General features: G+C 50.4%; 13 non-coding genes and 1 pseudogene across 13 annotated transcripts; all 14 read left to right on the forward strand.

Annotated features, from left to right (window-relative positions):
* Nucleotides 1–37: 37 nt before the first annotated feature.
* Nucleotides 38–200, forward strand: LOC135048756 (U1 spliceosomal RNA). Its single transcript, XR_010240559.1, has one exon. It is a non-coding gene; the product is annotated as a U1 spliceosomal RNA (small nuclear RNA).
* Nucleotides 201–874: 674 nt separating this feature from the next.
* LOC135048763 (U1 spliceosomal RNA) lies at nt 875–1,038 on the forward strand. Its single transcript, XR_010240564.1, has one exon. It is a non-coding gene; the product is annotated as a U1 spliceosomal RNA (small nuclear RNA).
* Nucleotides 1,039–1,190: 152 nt separating this feature from the next.
* Nucleotides 1,191–1,353, forward strand: LOC135048713 (U1 spliceosomal RNA). The gene has a single exon (XR_010240524.1). It is a non-coding gene; the product is annotated as a U1 spliceosomal RNA (small nuclear RNA).
* Nucleotides 1,354–2,024: 671 nt separating this feature from the next.
* On the forward strand, nt 2,025–2,188 carry LOC135048830 (U1 spliceosomal RNA). Its single transcript, XR_010240625.1, has one exon. It is a non-coding gene; the product is annotated as a U1 spliceosomal RNA (small nuclear RNA).
* Nucleotides 2,189–2,340: 152 nt separating this feature from the next.
* LOC135048759 (U1 spliceosomal RNA) lies at nt 2,341–2,503 on the forward strand. Its single transcript, XR_010240562.1, has one exon. It is a non-coding gene; the product is annotated as a U1 spliceosomal RNA (small nuclear RNA).
* Nucleotides 2,504–3,177: 674 nt separating this feature from the next.
* On the forward strand, nt 3,178–3,340 carry LOC135048844 (U1 spliceosomal RNA). The gene has a single exon (XR_010240638.1). It is a non-coding gene; the product is annotated as a U1 spliceosomal RNA (small nuclear RNA).
* A 972-nt stretch (nt 3,341–4,312) lies between these two features.
* On the forward strand, nt 4,313–4,476 carry LOC135048847 (U1 spliceosomal RNA). Its single transcript, XR_010240642.1, has one exon. It is a non-coding gene; the product is annotated as a U1 spliceosomal RNA (small nuclear RNA).
* A 152-nt stretch (nt 4,477–4,628) lies between these two features.
* On the forward strand, nt 4,629–4,791 carry LOC135048714 (U1 spliceosomal RNA). Its single transcript, XR_010240525.1, has one exon. It is a non-coding gene; the product is annotated as a U1 spliceosomal RNA (small nuclear RNA).
* A 670-nt stretch (nt 4,792–5,461) lies between these two features.
* On the forward strand, nt 5,462–5,626 carry LOC135048728 (U1 spliceosomal RNA). Its single transcript, XR_010240537.1, has one exon. It is a non-coding gene; the product is annotated as a U1 spliceosomal RNA (small nuclear RNA).
* Nucleotides 5,627–5,775: 149 nt separating this feature from the next.
* On the forward strand, nt 5,776–5,938 carry LOC135048724 (U1 spliceosomal RNA). The gene has a single exon (XR_010240533.1). It is a non-coding gene; the product is annotated as a U1 spliceosomal RNA (small nuclear RNA).
* Nucleotides 5,939–6,612: 674 nt separating this feature from the next.
* On the forward strand, nt 6,613–6,776 carry LOC135048857 (U1 spliceosomal RNA). Its single transcript, XR_010240654.1, has one exon. It is a non-coding gene; the product is annotated as a U1 spliceosomal RNA (small nuclear RNA).
* Nucleotides 6,777–6,928: 152 nt separating this feature from the next.
* On the forward strand, nt 6,929–7,091 carry LOC135048727 (U1 spliceosomal RNA). The gene has a single exon (XR_010240536.1). It is a non-coding gene; the product is annotated as a U1 spliceosomal RNA (small nuclear RNA).
* Nucleotides 7,092–7,765: 674 nt separating this feature from the next.
* Nucleotides 7,766–7,929, forward strand: LOC135048704 (U1 spliceosomal RNA). Its single transcript, XR_010240515.1, has one exon. It is a non-coding gene; the product is annotated as a U1 spliceosomal RNA (small nuclear RNA).
* A 152-nt stretch (nt 7,930–8,081) lies between these two features.
* LOC135048740 (U1 spliceosomal RNA) lies at nt 8,082–8,209 on the forward strand (annotated as a pseudogene; the record flags this gene model as incomplete).

An 8,209-nucleotide genomic window follows, 5' to 3' on the forward strand; every position in this document is an offset into this window, starting at 1 on the left:
GCCCGAGTAGCGACCCTCCCCAGCTCTAGCCCAACTCCTACTTACCTGCCAGGTGAGATACTATGATCATGAAGGTGCTTCTCCCAGGGCAAGGCTCACCCATTGCACTCTGGGTGTGGTGCCCCTGCGATTTCCCCAAATGTGGGAAGCTTGACTGCATAATTTGTGTTTCCCCTGGTCGGCTCTCGTATAATTCAGATCTCTTTGTCTCAGGTCTCTCTCCAGCCTAGTTTGCTGTCTGTTTCCACTTCTTTTTTCATGAGCCCCTCCCTTTTATACCCTTGTGCACTATCCTGACTTCTCCTCTTGTCTGCTTACTTTGTGCCTTCCAATGCACAATGCAAACTACTGGTAGTGCTGCAGGGCCCACACCCTTTTACTTGCCGTACAGAGCAGCTCTGGAGCTGTTACAGTGCCCAGCTGCTGCAAGAAATCAGCTTGAATGCTTCAGGGGCTGGGGCATAGCCAACATGAGCCCCACACCGAAGGAGGGTGGAGGTGTTTAATGCGAACTAGGGGTCATCCAAGCGCCGCAAAAGGCCGCTATGCCCTGCACGCCCCTTTTCTCTTTTCATATGCAGACGAGGGTTGAAGCCAACTTTGACCCACTGCTTGGATGACATCACCGTATGCAAATCCATCTGCTGCAGGCCTTCCCCCAGGAATGCTTGCACTAGTTGTTGCATTTGGTTTGTTGTTTGGGGGTGCTTCATTATTAGGCAGCCTTCTGCCCTCCCATGTTCATCTGAAAATATGTGTTCTCCCTGCAGTTGTTGTCCCCAGATGAGAGTTCCCTTGTGCTGCCTCAGTTGAATCTCCTTTACTTGACAGAGATGTGCCTGAGCAGCGGCCCTCCCCAGCCCTATCCCAAATCATACTTATTTTGCATAGGAGATACCATGGTCATGAAGATTGTTCTCCCAGGGTGAGGTTCATTCATTGCATTCTGGGTATGCTGACCCCTGTGATTTCCCCAAATGTGGGAAACTCGACTGCATTATTTGTGGTAGTGGGGGACTGTGTTTGTGCTTTCCTCTGGTCAGCTCTGGTAAAAGTCAGATTTATTTGTCTCATATCTTCCTCTAGCCTTGTTCTTCTTTCGAGAGTTCCCTTGTGCTGCCTCAGTTGAATCTCCTTCACTTGACAGGGGGGTACCCGAGCAGCGACCCTCCCCAGCTCTAGCCCAACTTCTACTTACCTGGCAGGTGAGATACTATGATCATGTAGGTGCTTCTCCCAGGGCAAGGCTCACCCATTGCACTCTGGGTGTGCTGCTCCTGCGATTTCCCCAAATGTGGGAAACTTGACTGCATAATTTGTGTTTCCCCTGGTCGGCTCTCGTATAATTCAGATCTCTTTGTCTCAGGTCTCTCTCCAGCCTAGTTTGCTGTCTGTTTCAACTTCTCTTTTCTTGAGCCGCTCCCTTCTATGCCCTTGCGCACTATCCTGACTTCTCCCGTCTGCTTACTTTGTGCCTTCCAATGCACAATGCAAACTACAGGTAGTGCTGCAGGGCCCACACCCTTTTACTTGCCGTTTAGAGCAGCTCTGGAGCTGTTACAGTGCCCAGCTGCTGCAAGAAATCAGCTTGAATGCTTCAGGGGCTGGGGCATAGCCAACATGAGCCCCACACCGAAGGAGGGTGGAGGTGTTTAATGCGAACTAGGGGTCATCCAAGCGCCGCAAAAGGCCGCCATGCCCTGCACGCCCCTTTTCTCTTTTCATATGCAGACGAGGGTTGAAGCCAACTTTGACCCACTGCTTGGATGACATCACCATATGCAAATCCATCTGCTGCAGGCCTTCCCCCAGGAATGCTTGTACTAGTTGTTGCATTTGGTTTGTTGTTTGGGGGTGCTTCAGTATTAGGCTGCCTTCTGCCCTCCCATGTTTATCTGAAAATATGTGTTCTCCCTGCAGTTGTTGTCCCCAGATGAGAGTTCCCTTGTGCTGCCTCAGTTGAATCTCCTTTACTTAACAGAGATGTGCCTGAGCAGCGGCCCTCCCCAGCCCTATCCCAAATCATACTTATTTTGCATAGGCGATACCATGGTCATGAAGATTGTTCTCCCAGGGTGAGGTTCATTCATTGCATTCTGGGTATGCTGACCCCTGTGATTTCCCCAAATGTGGGAAACTCAACTGCATTATTTGTGGTAGTGGGGGACTGTGTTTGTGCTTTCCTCTGGACAGCTCTGGTAAAAGTCAGATTTATTTGTCTCAGATCTTCCTCTAGCCTTGTTCTTCTTTCGAGAGTTCCCTTGTGCTGCCTCAGTTGGATCTCTTTCACTTGACAGGGGGGTGCCCGAGCAGCGACCCTCCCCAGCTCTAGCCCAACTCCTACTTACTTGCCAGGTGAGATACTATGATCATGAAGGTGCTTCTCCCAGGGCAAGGCTCACCCATTGCACTCTGGGTGTGGTGCCCCTGCGATTTCCCCAAATGTGGGAAGCTTGACTGCATAATTTGTGTTTCCCCTGGTCGGCTCTCGTATAATTCAGATCTCTTTGTCTCAGGTCTCTCTCCAGCCTAGTTTGCTGTCTGTTTCCACTTCTTTTTTCATGAGCCCCTCCCTTTTATACCCTTGTGCACTATCCTGACTTCTCCTCCTGTCTGCTTACTTTGTGCCTTCCAATGCACAATGCAAACTACAGGTAGTGCTGTAGGGCCCACACCCTTTTACTTGCCGTACAGAGCAGCTCTGGAGCTGTTACAGTGCCCAGCTACTGCAAGAAATCAGCTCGAATGCTTTAGGGGCTGGGGCACAGCCAACATGAGCCCCACACCGAAGGAGGGTGGAGGTGTTTAATGTGAACTAGGGGTCATCCAAGCGCCGCAAAAGGCCGCCATGCCCTGCACGCCCCTTTTCTCTTTTCATATGCAGACGAGGGTTGAAGCCAACTTTGACCCACTGCTTGGATGACATCACCGTATGCAAATCCATCTGCTGCAGGCCTTCCCCCAGGAATGCTTGCACTAGTTGTTGCATTTGGTTTGTTGTTTGGGGGTGCTTCAGTATTAGGCAGCCTTCTGCCCTCCCATGTTCATCTGAAAATATGTGTTCTCCCTGCAGTTGTTGTCCCCAGATGAGAGTTCCCTTGTGCTGCCTCAGTTGAATCTCCTTTACTTGACAGAGATGTGCCTGAGCAGCGGCCCTCCCCAGCCCTATCCCAAATCATACTTATTTTGCATAGGAGATACCATGGTCATGAAGATTGTTCTCCCAGGGTGAGGTTCATTCATTGCATTCTGGGTATGCTGACCCCTGTGATTTCCAAAATGTGGGAAACTCGACTGCATTATTTGTGGTAGTGGGGGACTGTGTTTGTGCTTTCCTCTGGTCAGCTCTGGTAAAAGTCAGATTTATTTGTCTCAGATCTTCCTCTAGCCTTGTTCTTCTTTCGAGAGTTTCCTTGTGCTGCCTCAGTTGGATCTCTTTCACTTGACAGAGGGGTGCCCGAGCAGCGACCCTCCCCAGCTCTAGCCCAACTCCTACTTACCTGCCAGGTGAGATACTATGATCATGAAGGTGCTTCTCCCAGGGCAAGGCTCACCCATTGCACTATGATTTCCCCAAATGTGGGAAGCTTGACTGCATAATTTGTGTTTCCCCTGGTCGGCTCTCGTATAATTCAGATCTCTTTGTCTCAGGTCTCTCTCCAGCCTAGTTTGCTGTCTGTTTCCACTTCTTTTTTCATGAGCCCCTCCCTTTTATACCCTTGTGCACTATCCTGACTTCTCCTCCTGTCTGCTTACTTTGTGCCTTCCAATGCACAATGCAAACTACAGGTAGTGCTGCAGGGCCCACACCCTTTTACTTGCCGTACAGAGCAGCTCTGGAGCTGTTACAGTGCCCAGCTGCTGCAAGAAATCAGCTTGAATGCTTCAGGGGCTGGGGCATAGCCAACATGAGCCCCACACCGAAGGAGGGTGGAGGTGTTTAATGCGAACTAGGGGTCATCCAAGCGCCGCAAAAGGCCGCCATGCCCTGCACGCCCCTTTTCTCTTTTCATATGCAGACGAGGGTTGAAGCCAACTTTGACCCACTGCTTGGATGACATCACCGTATGCAAATCCATCTGCTGCAGGCCTTCCCCCAGGAATGCTTGCACTAGTTGTTGCATTTGGTTTGTTGTTTGGGGGTGCTTCAGTATTAGGCAGCCTTCTGCCCTCCCATGTTCATCTGAAAATATGTGTTCTCCCTGCAGTTGTTGTCCCCAGATGAGAGTTCCCTTGTGCTGCCTCAGTTGAATCTCCTTTACTTGACAGAGATGTGCCTGAGCAGCGGCCCTCCCCAGCCCTATCCCAAATCATACTTATTTTGCATAGGAGATACCATGGTCATGAAGATTGTTCTCCCACGGTGAGGTTCATTCATTGCATTCTGGGTATGCTGACCCCTGTGATTTCCCCAAATGTGGGAAACTCGACTGCTTTATTTGTGGTAGTGGGGGACTGTGTTTGTGCTTTCCTCTGGTCAGCTCTGGTAAAAGTCAGATTTCTTTGTCTCAGATCTTCCTTTAGCCTTGTTCTTCTTTCGAGAGTTCCCTTGTGCTGCCTCAGTTGGATCTCCTTCACTTGACAGGGGGGTACCCGAGCAGCGACCCTCCCCAGCTCTAGCCCAACTTCTACTTACCTGGCAGGTGAGATACTATGATCATGTAGGTGCTTCTCCCAGGGCAAGGCTCACCCATTGCACTCTGGGTGTGCTGCTCCTGCGATTTCCCCAAATGTGGGAAACTTGACTGCATAATTTGTGTTTCCCCTGGTCGGCTCTCGTATAATTCAGATCTCTTTGTCTCAGGTCTCTCTCCAGCCTAGTTTGCTGTCTGTTTCAACTTCTCTTTTCTTGAGCCGCTCCCTTCTATGCCCTTGCGCACTATCCTGACTTCTCCCGTCTGCTTACTTTGTGCCTTCCAATGCACAATGCAAACTACAGGTAGTGCTGCAGGGCCCACACCCTTTTACTTGCCGTTCAGAGCAGCTCTGGAGCTGTTACAGTGCCCAGCTGCTGCAATAAATCAGCTTGAATGCTTCAGGGGATGGGGCATGGCCAACATGAGCCCCACACCAAAGGAGGGTGGGGTGTTTAATGCGAACTAGGGGTCATCCAAGCACCGCAAAAGGCCGCCATGCCCTGCACGCCCCTTTTCTCTTTTCATATGCAGATGAGGGTTGAAGCCAACTTTGACCCACTGCTTGGATGACATCACCGTATGCAAATCCGTCTTCTGCAGAACTTCCCCCAGGAATGCTTGCACTAGTTGTTGCATTTGGTTTGTTGTTTGGGGGTGCTTCAGTATTAGGCAGCCTTCTGCCCTCCCATGTTCATCTGAAAATATGTGTTCTCCCTGCAGTTGTTGTCCCCAGATGAGAGTTCCCTTGTGCTGCCTCAGTTGAATCTCCTTTACTTGACAGAGATGTGCATGAGCAGCGGCCCTCCCCAGCCCTATCCCAAATCATACTTATTTTGCATAGGAGATACCATGGTCATGAAGATTACTCTCCCAGGGTGAGGTTCATTCATTGCATTCTGGGTATGCTGACCCCTGTGATTTCCCCAAATGTGGGAAACGCGACTGCTTTATTTGTTGGTAGTGGGGGACTGTGTTTGTGTTTTCCTCTGATCTCTGGTAAAAGTCAGATTTCTTTGTTTCAGATCTTCCTCTAGCCTTGTTCTTCTTTCGAGAGTTTCCTTGTGCTGCCTCAGTTGGATCTCCTTCACTTGACAGGGGGGTGCCCGAGCAGCGACCCTCCCCAGCTCTAGCCCAACTCCTACTTACCTGCCAGGTGAGATACTATGATCATGAAGGTGCTTCTCCCAGGGCAAGGCTCACCCATTGCACTCTGGGTGTGCTGCCCCTGCGATTTCCCCAAATGTGGGAAACTTGACTGCATAATTTGTGTTTCCCCTGGTCAGGTCTCGTATAATTCAGATCTCTTTGTCTCAGGTCTCTCTCCAGCCTAGTTTGCTGTCTGTTTCCACTTCTCTTTTCTTGAGCCGCTCCCTTCTATGCCCTTGCGCACTATCCTGACTTCTCCTCCTTTCTGCTTACTTTGTGCCTTCCAACGCACAATGCGAACTACAGGTAGTGCTGCAGGGCCCACACCCTTTTACTTGCCTTACAGAGCAGCTCTGGAGCTGTTACAGTGCCCAGCTGCTGCAAGAAATCAGCTTGAATGCTTCAGGGGCTGGGGCATAGCCAACATGAGCCCTACACCGAAGGAGGGTGGAGGTGTTTAATGCAAACTAGGGGTCAGCCAACTGCCGCAAAAGGCCACCATGCCCTGCACGCCCCTTTTCTCTTTTCATATGCAGACGAGGGTTGAAGCCAACTTTGACCCACTGCTTGGATGACATCACCATATGCAAATCTATCTGCTGCAGGCCTTCCCCCAGGAATGCTTGCACTAGTTGTTGCATTTGGTTTGTTGTTTGGGGGTGCTTCAGTATTAGGCAGCCTTCTGCCCTCCCATGTTCATCTGAAAATATGTGTTCTCCCTGCAGTTGTTGTCCCCAGATGAGAGTTCCCTTGTGCTGCCTCAGTTGAATCTCCTTTACTTGACAGAGATGTGCCTGAGCAGCGGCCCTCCCCAGCCATATCCCAAATCATACTTATTTTGCATAGGAGATACCATTGTTATGAAGATTGTTCTCCCAGGGTGCGGTTCATTCATTGCACTCTGGGTATGCTGACCCCTGTGATTTCCCCAAATGTGGGAAACTCGACTGCATTATTTGTGGTAGTGGTGGACTGTGTTTGTGCTTTCCTCTGGTCAGCTCTGGTAAAAGTCAGATTTCTTTGTCTCAGATCTTCCTCTAGCCTTGTTCTTCTTTCGAGAGTTCCTTTGTGCTGCCTCAGTTGGATCTCCTTCACTTGACAGGGGGGTGCCCGAGCAGCGACCCTCCCCAGCTCTAGCCCAACTCCTACTTACCTGCCAGGTGAGATACTATGATCATGAAGGTGCTTCTCCCAGGGCAAGGCTCACCCATTGCACTCTGGGTGTGCTGCTCCTGCGATTTCCCCAAATGTGGGAAACTTGACTGCATAATTTGTGTTTCCCCTGGTCAGGTCTCGTATAATTCAGATCTCTTTGTCTCAGGTCTCTCTCCAGCCTAGTTTGCTGTCTGTTTACACTTCTCTTTTCTTCAGCAGCTCCCTTCTATGCCCTTGCGCACTATCCTGACTTCTCCTCCTTTCTGCTTACTTTGTGCCTTCCAACGCACAATGCGAACTACAGGTAGTGCTGCAGGGCCCACAACCTTTTACTTGCCTTACAGAGCAGCTCTGGAGCTGTTACAGTGCCCAGCTGCTGCAAGAAATCAGCTTGAATGCTTCAGGGGCTGGGGCATAGCCAACATGAGCCCCACACCGAAGGAGGGTGGAGGTGTTTAATGCAAACTAGGGGTCAGCCAAGTGCCGCAAAAGGCCACCATGCCCTGCACGCCCCTTTTCTCTTTTCATATGCAGACGAGGGTTGAAGCCAACTTTGACCCACTGCTTGGATGACATCACCATATGCAAATCTATCTGCTGCAGGCCTTCCCCCAGGAATGCTTGCACTAGTTGTTGCATTTGGTTTGTTGTTTGGGGGTGCTTCAGTATTAGGCAGCCTTCTGCCCTCCCATGTTCATCTGAAAATATGTGTTCTCCCTGCAGTTGTTGTCCCCAGATGAGAGTTCCCTTGTGCTGCCTCAGTTGAATCTCCTTTACTTGACAGAGATGTGCCTGAGCAGCGGCCCTCCCCAGCCATATCCCAAATCATACTTATTTTGCATAGGAGATACCATTGTTATGAAGATTGTTCTCCCAGGGTGCGGTTCATTCATTGCTCTCTGGGTATGCTGACCCCTGTGATTTCCCCAAATGTGGGAAACTCGACTGCATTATTTGTGGTAGTGGTGGACTGTGTTTGTGCTTTCCTCTGGTCAGCTCTGGTAAAAGTCAGATTTCTTTGTCTCAGATCTTCCTCTAGCCTTGTTCTTCTTTCGAGAGTTCCTTTGTGCTGCCTCAGTTGGATCTCCTTCACTTGACAGGGGGGTGTCCGAGCAGCGACCCTCCCCAGCTCTAGCCCAACTCCTACTTACCTGCCAGGTGAGATACTATGATCATGAAGGTGCTTCTCCCAGGGCAAGGCTCACCCATTGCACTCTGGGTGTGCTGCCCCTGCAATTTCCCCAAATGTGGGAAACTTGACTGCATAATTT

This window comes from Pseudophryne corroboree, unplaced genomic scaffold (genome assembly GCF_028390025.1).
Source record: "Pseudophryne corroboree isolate aPseCor3 unplaced genomic scaffold, aPseCor3.hap2 scaffold_982, whole genome shotgun sequence".
In the NCBI taxonomy this organism is placed as follows: domain Eukaryota; kingdom Metazoa; phylum Chordata; class Amphibia; order Anura; family Myobatrachidae; genus Pseudophryne; species Pseudophryne corroboree.